Source organism: Tamandua tetradactyla, chromosome 8 (assembly GCF_023851605.1).
Source record: "Tamandua tetradactyla isolate mTamTet1 chromosome 8, mTamTet1.pri, whole genome shotgun sequence".
Lineage (NCBI taxonomy): Eukaryota > Metazoa > Chordata > Mammalia > Pilosa > Myrmecophagidae > Tamandua > Tamandua tetradactyla.
The window spans coordinates 70,421,741-70,435,152 of NC_135334.1; the positions used below are offsets into that span (position 1 = coordinate 70,421,741).

The 13,412-nt window shown below is 40.2% G+C and overlaps 1 pseudogene; it reads right to left on the reverse strand.

The window, feature by feature from the left end:
• Positions 1 to 11,477: 11,477 nt before the first annotated feature.
• On the reverse strand, positions 11,478 to 11,891 carry LOC143643460 (NADH dehydrogenase [ubiquinone] iron-sulfur protein 5 pseudogene; annotated as a pseudogene).
• Positions 11,892 to 13,412: the final 1,521 nt, after the last annotated feature.

The following is a 13,412-nucleotide window of genomic DNA, read 5'->3' on the forward strand; positions in this document are numbered from 1 at the left end:
TTAATCCATTCTGCCAATCTATGTCTTTTGATTGGGGAATTCAGTCCATTAACATTTAGTGTTATTACTGTTTGGATAATATTTTCCTCTGCCATTTTGCCTTTTGTATTATATATATCATATCTGACTTTCCTTCTTTCTACACTCTTCTCCATACCTCTCTCTTCTGTCTTTTTGTATCTGACGCTAGTGCTCCCTTTAGTATTTCTTGCAGAGCTGGTCTCTTGGTCACAAATTCTCTCAGTGACTTTTTGTCTGAGAATGTTTTAATTTCTCCCTCATTTTTGAAGGACAATTTTGCTGGATATAGGAGTCTTGGTTGGCAGTTTTTCTCTTTTAGTAATTTAAATATATCATCCCACTGTCTTCTAGCCTCCATGGTTTCTGCTGAGAAATCTACACATAGTCTTATTGGGTTTCCCTTGTATGTGATGGATTGTTTTTCTCTTGCTGCTTTCAAGATCCTCTCTTTCTCTTTGACCTCTGACATTCTAACTAGTAAGTGTCTTGGAGAACGCCTATTTGGGTCTAATCTCTTTGGGGTGCGCTGCACTTCTTGGATCTGTAATTTTAGGTCTTTCATAAGAGTTGGGAAATTTTCAGTGAAAATTTCTTCCATTAGTTTTTCTCCTCCTTTTCCCTTCTCTTCTCCTTCTGGGACACCCACAACACGTATATTTGTGCGGTTCATATTGTCCTTGAGTTCCCTGATACCCTGTTCAAATTTTTCCATTCTTTTCCCGATAGTTTCTGTTTCTTTTTGGAATTCAGATGTTCCATCCTCCAAATCACTAATTCTATCTTCTGTCTCTTTGAATCTATCATTGTAGGTATCCATTGTTTTTTCTATCTTTTCTACTTTGTCCTTCACTTCCATAAGTTCTGTGATTTGCTTTTTCAGTTTTTCTATTTCTTCTTTATGTTCAGCCCATGTCTTCTTCATGTCCTCCCTCAATTTATCGATTTCGTTTTTGAAGAGGTTTTCCATTTCTGTTCGTATATTTAGCATTAGTTGTCTCAGCTCCTGTATCTCATTTGAACTACTGGTTTGTTCCTTTGACTGGGCCATATTTTCAATTATTTGAGCGTGATCCGTTATCTTCTGTTGGCGTCTGCGCATTTAGACAGATTTCCCTGGGTATTGGATCCAAAAGTTTGGAAGATTTTTCTGTGAAATCTCTGGGTTCTGTTTTTCTTATCCTGCCCAGTAGGTGGCGCTCGTGGCACACGTTTGTTTGTGGGTCCCACCAGTAAAAGGTGCTGTGGGACCTTAAACTTTGGAAAACTCTCGCCGTCCGGGGGGGTTCGCTAGCTGAAGCGGCTTGAGCCGGCCCGCGGTCCGAACGCAGGGAGGGTTGCTGGTCGCCGCAGGCCGGGAAAGAGCCCGTCCGAATTTCCTAGTCGGCCCTGGGCGACAAGCGTGGCGGGAGGGCGCCAGCGGCAGCGGCCCGCCCGAGAGAGTGCACGTTCCCCGGGAGTCACGGGTTTGGAAGGGGCCTCCCACACCCGTCACCGTTCTCCGCGGCCTGGGGATTTCCGATCCAATTCTCTCAGTTGGTCCGGGGGCTGCGCGTGGTGTGGGCGCCAGCCGCCTTTGTTTCAGGGGACTGCCTCTCCAATTCTCCCAGCCGGCCCGGGAAGGGGGAAGGGAGTAACTCCGGCCGCTTCCCGCCCCGCCCAGTGAGGCCCGCGCGCCTCGGCGATCTCACCCGAGCTGCTTCTCTCAGCCAGCCAGCCGTTCCAGGATGGGGTACGCTGTCTTTTTTATCTCTGTTGTGGCTTTGGGCGCTTTCTATATCGTTTCTACTCCCCTAGTAGCTGTCCTGGAGAAGAAACTAAGATCCGCGCGTCTTACTAAGCCGCCATCTTCCAGGAAGTCCTCCTTAAGTCATTTCTTGAAAAAAAAAAAAAGCACTTCCTTAACCACAGAGCTCCCATTTTGTAACCAGTCCATCTGAAGTAGCTTGAAGGCACTCTCAGAACAAATCAGAATTTTTTTTTTGAAATTTTGATGTCTCTGAAGCCTAAGAGAGACAAAAAGAGAAAATCTTTGGCCTTATTTTCTTCCAGGTGGAAACTAGAGCTTCCAAACTCTCCAGGTGGCCTGGCTTGGTGGAAAGAGTCCAAGGCCAGAGCCAGGAGGTCTGGTTTCCAGCACAAATTCCGACCCTGACTTTCTATTGGCCTGGAACGGATCCCTCTCCCCACCCCAGCCGAATTTCTTCATTCGTGAACATAGGAACAGAGACTCAATTATCTGCAGGGCCATTTCCACTCTTACATATTCTGTGACATGAGAGAGGTTTTTGTCAGAAAAAGAGAAGCTGGAGGTGATTTAGGGAAAACCAGGATGGTTCGATGGATCATTAGGGTAGAAGAGGCAGTATGTCAAGAAGATCCATATGCCAAGGTGATCTCTTCCTGGACTGCTTAGTGAGAGGGACAAGCCCAAAGTAAGAGGCCAATCAATCAACATTTCCCCTCAGCTCAGTTCTGTGGGCTGGAAATGCTCACTCTGGACATCTTGTGGTTGCTATAAAAGTATAATAACCTTCTTCAACAGCCTCTTAGGTGAGGAAGAGTTACTCTATTCATGTCTCTTGGTCTCCTTTCATGACACCGGCTTTCAAGACTTTAAAGTTTTCTGTGTTCTTCTGAACTGGGGCGAAGAAGACAGAGTGGTGAGCATGAAATGGCTAAATGGTAACACCTGCTGAGCAGCAGTAGCCAGGAGGAGGGGAGACTTAAAGGGTGGCACTGGAAGGACCATGGGGTCCATTTTTGCTCAATGGGCAAAGAATCCCGTTTCAACTTGGATTCTACCAAAGATATATACAATGCCTCTGCCTTCTTAGGGTAACCAGCAGTCTCAGTTTGCCCAGGACTTGTTTTCTGGGACATGGGACTTCAGTGCTAAAACAAGGATAGTCCTTGAAAAACTGTGGTACTTGGTCACTGTGTGATAGGAAAAAGAGACAGGATGCAAAGACAGGCTACAGGGCGACTAAGTTAGACTGAGACTGAGCGAACCCCAAGCAAACAGATATGGAAGCCATTCTTGGATTAAGCAGACAACATTTCTAGTGCTCCTTGGAGGAAATAGCTCTCTTTATCAGTATCATTAGAAAAATGTCACATAAAGGAAATCCTCAAGCTAATGGAAATGTAGAGGCAAAGAGAAAAGCCACCGATTGATGAGACAGAACATCCAAGTAAAGATGGAGTGAGATGAGAATAAGGTGCGACATAGAAGAACAGAAATGAAATCCAGAGCAGAGCAGCAACACTTCTTTCATCAGTCCCTAAAGAAGAATTCCCATCAGTTTCTTAGAACTCATAAGCTGAAGTCTTTATCAGAGGCTATTGACAATCCTCTGGGCTCAGAGGTACATGATTAGAGTCAAGGGGGCCTTAGAGTAAACCATATTGAATTTTCACCCCAGGGTTCATCTTCACTCAGTCTCAACCAATTGTTCTATTGTCTTCACAAGATATCAAGTTTAAAATTTCAGAGATTTCCAAACAGAGATATCTGAACTGGATGTGCTTGTATAAAATGGTTGAAGTCAAGATTCTGGTGCTGAGACTGGGCAGAATTTGGTAAGTGGTTCATCAATATTATCATACCTAGACTGTTCTTTCACATGACATAGCAGGAGCTAGGCTAAAAAATTAGACATCTGTAAAGGGACTACTTGCACTAATAAAGAGGATACTTGCTTTGTGATTGATATTTGAATACAAATGGGTGCCTTCCAAGGCTTTTTCTCTTGGTGTTAATACTGGCCCCAGTATTTTGTAAGAGTTATCTCTTCACTTTGGCAGCATTTCAGGTTTATCAGTTCCCTCATCTGCGAGTCTTCCTCTTCTTCTGTCTAAACAGGTCCAACTCTTTTTTATCATTATTACTTTCTAATTAGAGCAGTTGTAAGTTCATGGAAATAATCATGCAGAAGTACCGAGTTGCCATGTATACCCAACCACATGCAGTTTTGCCTATTATCAATACTTTGCATTAATGTGATAACCTTGATAAGATTAGTAAAACAAAGTTGTTACAATTATATTGTTTAACTACAATAAATAACTTACATTAGGGCTCACTCTTTGTATTGTATCGTTCTATAGTTTTCTAAAAAAATTTTATTCTGATAACATATATGCAACTTGAAATTTTAACTACTTTCAAATACACAATTCACGCTTGCAATGCATCATCACTATCCACTACCAAAATTTTTCTATCACCTCTACCAGAAAGTCTGCACCAATTGAGCGTTAACTCCCTATTCACTACTCCCACCCCTGCCTCTGATAAACTGTATGCTAGTTTTTGACTCTACAAATATATATATTCTAATTATTTCATATAAATTGAATCAAACAATATTTGTCCTTTTGTGTCTGTCTTATTTCACTCAACATATCTTCAAGTTTCATCCGTATTATGGCATGCATCAGAACTTCATTCCTTTTTATAGTTGAATAATATTTCTTTGCATGTATTTAAGTTTATTAAAGCTGCCAGAGTACATATACCAGAAATGGAATAGTTTTTAAAAAAGGAATTCATTAAGTTGCAAGTTCACAGGGCTAATGCTATAAAAATGTCCAAACTAAGGCATCCAGGTAAAAATGCCTTGGCTCAAGAAGGCCGATATGTTCAGAACACCTCTGTTAGCTGGAAAGGCATATGGCTGGCATCCGCTGGTCCCTTGCTCCTGGGTCCATTGCTTTCAGCTTCTGTTTCCTGTGGTTTCCTCTCTAAACATCTGTGGCCCTTCACTTAGCTCCTCCAGAACAGAACTCTGGGTTCTGGCTTGCTTAGCATTTCATGGGAAGGTACATGATGATGTCTGCTGGTCTCTGCCCATATCTAGGCATCTACTCTCTCTGTCAGCACTCCAAGCATCTCCAAACATCCATGTCTCTGTCAGCTCTGAAGCAGCTGCTCTCCAAGCATCCACATCTGCTCTGAACTTTCTCCAAAATGTTTCTTCTTTTATAGGATTTCAGTAAGCTAATCAAGACCCACCTTGGATGGACAGAGTCACATCTCCATCTAACCAAAAGGCCACACCCACATTTGGCTTGTTACATCTTCACGGAAATAGTCTCATGGAAAGGTCACACCCACAGCTGGGTACCACATCACTATTATTAGATTATCTTAATAAAGGTTTTCACCTTACATTAGTGAATGAGAATTAAAGGACACATGGCTTTTCTGGGATACACAAACCAGCATATTCTACCCTCTGGACTCCAAAAAGATATGTTCTCTCCATATATAAAATAAATTCACTCCATCACAATATCACAAAAGCCTTAAACCATTTCGATAACAATACAAATACCATGAAAGGCAAAAATAGTACACAATTTTGTAAAGTCAACTGTTGTCATGGTCTATCCTAAGGCAAAAGTTCTCCTCTGGCTGTTGACTAGTCACATTTTACAATAAGCTGCAAGAGTAAGCCAGACTGCATTTTCCACATTTTGTTTGAAAATTTCTTCTGTTAAATATCCAAGTTCATCACTCTCAAATTCTGCGTCCATCCACAAAGACTGCCTTCCTTCCAGTTTGCAACAACACGTTTATCATTTCTGTCTAGGGAGTCATCAGAGGTATCTTTAGAGTTCACATTTCTAGCAACAGTCTCTTCAAATCATTCTAGGCTTTCCCTGTCAAGATTATTCCAAAATATTTCCCTTATCCATTTAAAAGGCTCCTCCAATATGTTTGGTATTTGCAAACTGCAGACCCTACTTTTCTGGTACCAAAATCTGTATTAGTTTGTTAATCTGCTGGAGTGCAGTATAACAGAAATGCAATGGCTTTTATAAAGGGAATTTAATAAGCTACAAGTTTATAGTTGTATGGTTGAGAAAATGTCCAAATTAAGGAACCAACAAGAGGTTAACTTCACTGGAGAAAAGCTGATGCTGTCTGGAACACCTCTGTCGGCTGCGAAGGCATACAGCTGGCATCTGCTGGTCCTTGCTCCTGGGCTCCATTGCTTTCAGCCTCTGTTTCCTGTGGTTTCCTCTCTAAGCATCTGTGGCCCTTCACAACTCTGGCTTCCATTGCTTCTGTGATCACCTAGCTGTGGTCCAAGGCTGTCCCCTAAAGTAGCAGTCTGCCTGATTTGAAGTTTTTACTCGATTAACTGAAAATGAATGAATTGTCTTGGTTTAAACCTAGGAATCAAGGCTTTGCTAAACCGAGACCATATGATTATTGTACTAGGTATTGAGGTCTGCAACTAGTTACCAGGCTAGAGGTCATCATGTGAACCTTCAAGTCCCCAAAACCATAATCCACAAAGGCTAATATGAGGTTTACACTGCCCATTTTTAGTTATATAATTTGGTTGGGAATGGTTAGACTATAGGAAGAACGACTGCCAGTTTTTCAGAGTTGAACTGCAACTGGAGCAGGGGGACAATTCCCCAAGTTTTCTATTCCTTTGCACCAACTCCCCTGAGTACTTTTGCTGCTTCTATACCTGTTATCCTTTCCTTGATGTCCAAGCCTCAGGCCCTAATGAAGAATAGACTAATGTGGGGTTAGACTAATTTTGAAAAGATCCTTGTCTTTCCTAATCTGCCACGGCATATTGTCAACCTCGACCCCACACTCTGGCATTCTAACTTTAGACATTGGATGGCTTCATATTTAAAAGTATTGTCACCTTTATCAAGTGGGAGAACGTGGAGGATATCATAGGTTGAGTTTCAGTGTATCCTGGAGAGTCAAGCACCCTCAATGACTCCGGCTGTTCCTATATATTGTCAAAGTCCCATTCTTTTCCAATCAAAGCATTAATACTGACCATGAAACAGACTGCATTTGAGTATTCAGTTGAGGCTGTGATTTTTACAATGCATATGGTGAGCTTCCAGACTCACTTTAGCAATCTTGTGCTATAGATTTATATGATAGCTATGTTTTCTTATTTACTTCTAGCTATACTACCTGCCTTTCTAAAAGTACTTTTTTTAAGACTTAAAAAATAAACTAACTCAATTCTAAAGTTCCTTATTCCCTTTAAATTCTTCACTGGTTGGCTATAGTGAATAGTGGTAGGTTAAGTTATTCAGACCAAATTTCATATTGAAATTTGAATTCTGGACAAAATATTAAATTTTCTTAAGGACAATGATGTTTACAAAATACTAAGGAGGCACCTCTCACCTCTCTCCCTTGTGAGAGAATCCGCATGCTCTTCTTGCATGTGTACTCATAAACTTTCTGTCTGCTTACTCCATCTGTGCTGTAGCCTTGAATTCTTTCTCACAGCATGGTCAAGAACCTCGGCATTCCACACTGGCAATGTCTCTTGGTGAACCAGCCAGGAGATACTTCTCCTCTCACCATCTGGACTGGTAAGTCATGACCATTGACCAGTAGGCTTGGACATGAACTAATGCTTTTCTTCTCACTTCATACATTGTTATCCTCTCTTATGTCCTCATGCAACTCTGTATCTATAAGAATCTGGGGATTTTGGTCCAGCTTCCCAAGGGCATAATCTTGGTCTGCTCTGATTTCTCCAGCTCCCTCTTCAGAGGTGGTAGGAACTTGTCTTGGCACCATGCAGATCCAAGGAGACTCAGAGGAGCAGGTGATACTGCCCTTGGACCTAATTGGTGTTTCTCCCCATGTTGTGCAGTAGTCCAGTTGGAGTCAAGTTTCCTATGTTCCTCTCTCTCTCTTTGGTTCTCTGAGACTTCCCCACACTCTTTTCTTTCCTTTCTTCTGAGAGAGACCACATCTCTCTTTTTTTTAATTTTAAATTGCAAATCTTATTGAGGTATATTCATACACCATCCTATCCATCCAAAGTATACAATGTCTCACAGTATCATCACCTAGTTATGCAATCATTACACTCAATTTTAGAACATTTTCATTACTCCAAACAGAAAATATCAAATAGACATAAAAAAAGAAAACCCCAAACATCCTATATCCTTTATCCACCCCACCGCCCCATTACTGACTCCTAGAATTGATGTGGTATATTTGTTACTGTTGAAAGAATATTAAGGCATTATGGTTAACCATAGTCTGTAGTTTGTAATAGGTCTGTTTTCTCCATATTCCACTCTATTAACTATTTGTACAAGTGTTGTACATTTTGTACTAGTTCATGAAAGAACTTATTTATATTTGTAGTGTTAATCATAAATAACATCCACCACAAGGCTCATGCTGTTATACAATCCCATATTTTAACTTCTAGCTTTCCTTCTGGAGATGTACATAACTCTAAACAACCCTTTTCAATTGTATCCACCTATAATTCATCACTATTTCTTATAATCCCAATAACAAGTTACTGTCACCTCTATCAATTGCCAAACATTTAATTAAGTTCAACCTCATTAAAAATTTTGTACATATTAGGCTACTGCTCCCCATTCTCTAGCCTCATTCTATCTCTTGGTAACTTATAGTCTAAGTTTTCTGACTGTGAGTATTTATATATTCTAGTTACTTCATATTAGTGAAATCATACAATATTTGTCCTTTTATGCCTGACTTATTTCACTCAGCATTATGTCCTCAAGGTTCATCCATATTGTTGCATGCTTCAGGACTTCATTCCTTCTTACTCCTGGGTAATATTCCATCATATGTATATACCACATTTTATTTGTTCATTCTTCAGCTGATGGATACTTGGATTGTATCTATCTTTTGGCAATTGTGAATGTCACTCTGAACTTTGGTGTGCAAATGTTTGTTCGTGTCCCTGCTTCCAGATCTTCTGAGTATATACCAAATAGTGAGATTGCCAGGTTGTAGGGCAAGTCAATAGTTTTCTGAGGAACTGCCAAACCATCTTCCACAGGTGATTGAACCATTTTACAGTAGTAAGTGTTCCTATTTTTCCAATCTTCTCCAACACTTGGAGATTCTTATTTAATAGTGGCTACTTCAATAGGTGTGAGATGATTTATCATTGTGGTTTTGATTTGGATTTCTCTAATAGTTAATGAAGATGAACATCTCATGTGCTTTTTAGCCATTTGTATTTCCTCTTTGGAGAAATGTCTATTCATGTCTTTTGTCCATGTCATAATTGGGTTGTTTGTTCTTTTTATCGTTGAATTGTAGGATTTCTTTATATATATTTGGGGTATCAAACCCATATCAGATATATGGTTACCAAATATTTTCTCCCAATGACTTGGCTGCCTTTTCAACCTTCTGACAAAGTCCTTTGAAGCACAGAAATATTCCATCTTGAGGAGATCCCATTTATCTATTTTTTTGTTTTGTTGCTTATGCTTTGGGTGTAAGGTCTAAGAAACTACCTCCTATCCCCAGGTCCCTAAATATTAAAGATGTTTCCCTATATTTTCTTCTGGGAATTTCATGGTACTGGCTCTTATATTTAGGTCTTTAATCCATCTCGAGTTAATTTTTGTGTGAGGTAGGGATCCTCTTTTATTCTTTTGGGTATGGATATTCAGTTCTCTGAATACCATTTATTGAACAGACTACTCTGCCCCAGTTCAGAGAATTTGGGGGCTTTGCCAAAAACCAATTGTCCATAAGTCTTAGGGTCTATTTCTGAACTCTCAATTCAATTCCATATATCACTATGGCTATCTTTCTCCCAATACTATGCTGTTCTGATCACTGTGGCTTTATAAAAAGCCTTAAAATCAGGAAATGTGAGTCTCCCACTCATTTTTCTTTTTCTGGATGTTTTTGGCTATTCAACGCCCTTTTCCTTCCAAATAAATTTAATAACTAACTTTTCCAATCCTGCAAAGTAAGTCGTTGGAATTTTGATTGGTATTGTATTGAATCTGTTGATCATTTGTGTAGAATTGACATCTTAACATTTACCTTTCTGTTCATGAAAACTAAAAGTCTTTTGTACCTATTTAGGTCTTCTTTGATTTCTTTTAGTAATGTTTTGCAGTTTTCTGTGCACAGGTCCTTTACATCCTTAGTTAAGTTTATTCCTAGATACTTGACTATTTTAGCTGCTATTGTAAATGATATTTTATTCCTAATTACCTTTGGATAGCTCATTACTAGTGTATAGAAACATTGCTGATTTTTGCACGTTGATCTTATATCCTGCCACTTTGTTGAATTCATTTATTTGCTCAACTAGCTTTGTCATATGTATTTTTAAATTTTCCAAATATAGGATTACATCATCTGGAAATAGCAAGTTTTACTTCTTCTTGTCCAATTAAGATGCCTTTTCTTTGTTTTTCTTGCCTAGTTGCTCTAGCTAGAACTTCTAGCACAATGTTGCATAGCAGTGGTGAGAGTGGGCATCCTTGTCTTGTCCCCAGTCTTAGAGGGAAGGTTTTCAGCCTCTCACCATTGAGTATGATGGTAGCTGTGAGTTTCCATATGCCCTTCATTATACTGAGGAAGTTTCCTTTGATTTCTACCTCATTGTGTTTTTACCAAGAAAGGATACTGAATTTTGTCAAGCGCTTTTTCAGCACTGAGACGATCATGTGGTTTGTCCCTTCTGATTTGTTAATGTGTTGCACTACATTAATTGATTTTCTTGTGTTGAACCACTCTTGCATTCCTGAAATAAAACCCATTCGGTTGTGCTGTTTAATTCTTTTAATGTGCCACTGGATTCGATTTACAATATTTTGTTGAGAATTTTTGCATCTATATTCATTAGGAAGATTGGTCTGTAGTTTTCCTTTCTTGTAGTATTGCTATCAGGCTTTGTTATTAGGGTAATATTGGCTTTATAGAATGAGTTATAGTATTCCCTTTTCTTCAATTTTTTGGCACCGTTCCAATTTTGAGACCAGGATACAATATGTATTTTCCCATGTGAGGAGAACCTTATATTCAAATTCTACAGCTGGCATTTATAATTCAAAATGCTGCAAGATATCTGAGGCTTCAATTATAGTCTCAAAATTTATATCAATTTTGGAAGGTTCGTATCTTCCCTTCTACACCTGGTTTTTTCTTTCAAAAACACATTTCCAAACATGTACCTTAAAAGTACTAATATACCATGGATATAACAACATAGCAGACTAAAACAATGGCATTGCTTCTTCAAGATTAGCGCTCAAAAGAAAAATAAAGATACTTCAACCTGGCATTTTCTTAGCTTTAATGTTAGATTTCACAGACGTTTTAGTAAACACACCAAACCACTCCTCCCTCTCCCAGCCCAAATCTGTGTTTTATGAAAAATAAATCAGAAAGAAAGCACTAAAGAACACTACAACTTCTTAACTGAGTTAATATATTTGAAGTATCTCATACACCGTAAGCTTCATTCAATGTTAGTTATTATTTCCCAGATAATATTAGAAATAATAACCAATTTAGTTACTAATTTTTTAGGACCAGGTAGAAGCACTTTTTCAAACTTACAAAATAGGTTGCAATTTCATTTTACAAAGTATGATCAAAGAGAAAACAGAACAAATAGGAAGGAGCAATCCTTTATTTTAAAAGAACATAGGGTTTTAGTAAACAATATTTCTAGTGGAGAATAAAGAACATGAAAATCAACCTCCACTCATGGCAACTGCTCTACTCAGGGCCTGGGTTCTTCCTTGCCCAAGTGGTGAGGTGGAGGAGTGTACTTTCCTTCCTTCATCAACTTCTCCCTTTGCTTCTTGATGGCACTAACCCGTTTCATCGTTTTCTGCGGAAGCAAACATTCTACGAAATCATCAAACTCTATCTTGCACTCTTTTTCTGCCGGGATACTACCGATTCCGTGGGCACGTTCTATCCATCCCTTTTCAAAAGCATGGCAATGACCTGGAAGCTTGTAAGCTTCCAAATGCTCAGCACTTTGGATTGTCATCCAACGGTCTATGTTAATGCATAGCTTTTTCTGCACATCAAAAAAAAAAGGCATGGCATCCCTCTGCGATGGCCTTGCCTCCTGGCTGATCACCGCTTCCGCACCTGAAGACCACTTATTGATCACTGTCACTGTTCCCTCTAGGGATCTGGGGATTCTGATCTGGCTCCCCCACTACATAATCTTGGTCTATTCCAAGTTCTCTGGCTCTTCCTTCAGAGGTGGTAGGAGTTTGTCTCCACATCATGCAGATCTAAGGAGACTCAGAGCATCGGGTGATACTGCCCTTGAGACATGACTGGGGCTTCTTATTCTCATGTCATGTGGGAATCCGATGGGAGTCAAATAACCACCCCCATATTCCTCTTTCTCTCCTTGCTTCTCTAAGACTTCCCCACACTCTCTTCTTTGCTCCTCTCTGGGGACCACCTCTTGATTCTTGCTTGCCTAATAGCATTCCTTTGCCCTCCAAACCCTTCCTCTTGCTGGACTTGTTCCTCTTTTCACCTTTTCATCAGTGGTCTTCCCCCCGCCTCCATGAGAGTCTACTTCTCTCTCTTCTGTCTGGCTTTCTTTGTTTCTGAGAAATACCATCTTTTGTAACACAAGATTCTGGGCTAACGATTCTTGTAGGGAACGAGGTGTTGTCTTTGATATTTTAGTAAGTCACCTCTGGTTTATGCCCCTGGGAATTGAGTACTTTCTGGTGGGAATATCTCCCCTTCAGGCCTCGATCCTTTAGTCTCTACTGAGACCCATTGTGGCTGAATGTAAAGTTTCCCTTCTTCTAGAGCATGCTCACTTTTTAGCCTTCAGGAAAAAAGAAACTAGAGGACAAAGGTATTCCTGGGAGCATTGTCCTAGACTTCTCTCAGGTGGGTAGGCCCCTACCTCTGGAGCATATGTCTAGACATCTCCTGGGGAGGAATACCCAGCAACTTTCCTCCTTGTGTTCCCAAGACATTGGGCTGGTGGAGATGAAGGACTCCTTAAGAGCATTGTCCTGAAATTCTACCAGGCAAAGACATCTGACTGGGTGAATGGGTCATCAGGGTAAAAGTGGATCGGGAAGTTAGCTCAGTGGTTTAATTCTCTTTGACCTGGGCTTGAAGCCATGAATCTTGCTTCCAGAATGATCCCCCTTGCTCTGATCTCTATGCTTTTCTGTTTTCTGTTTGTACAGGCTTTGTGTCACTGACCTATGTTTGTAAACCCTCCAGAAGTTTAGGTCCAGACATCTATCAAGAAATGTATCCCAGGGACATCTGGTTACTTTACTCCCCATGTTCCCAAGACATTGGGCCAGCAGAGAGGGAATAGTCCAGTGATGAGGTGCATTGAGATACCAACTGGTCATTCTGGTGCCAGTGAATCTCCTTTGTTTCCTTTTCCAGGAAAAATGGGAAATACCAGCAGTTTACCTCCTAAAGAACTCGGATCATTTCCCCATGGAAGGCTGCACACGGCAATATAAGCTAGAAGATGGGGAAGTAAACCCTCCAAATGGGACTCTCAATTACAATCCCTCTCCCGTCTGTAAAAGAGAAGGAAAGTGGTTAGAGATTCCCTTTTCCC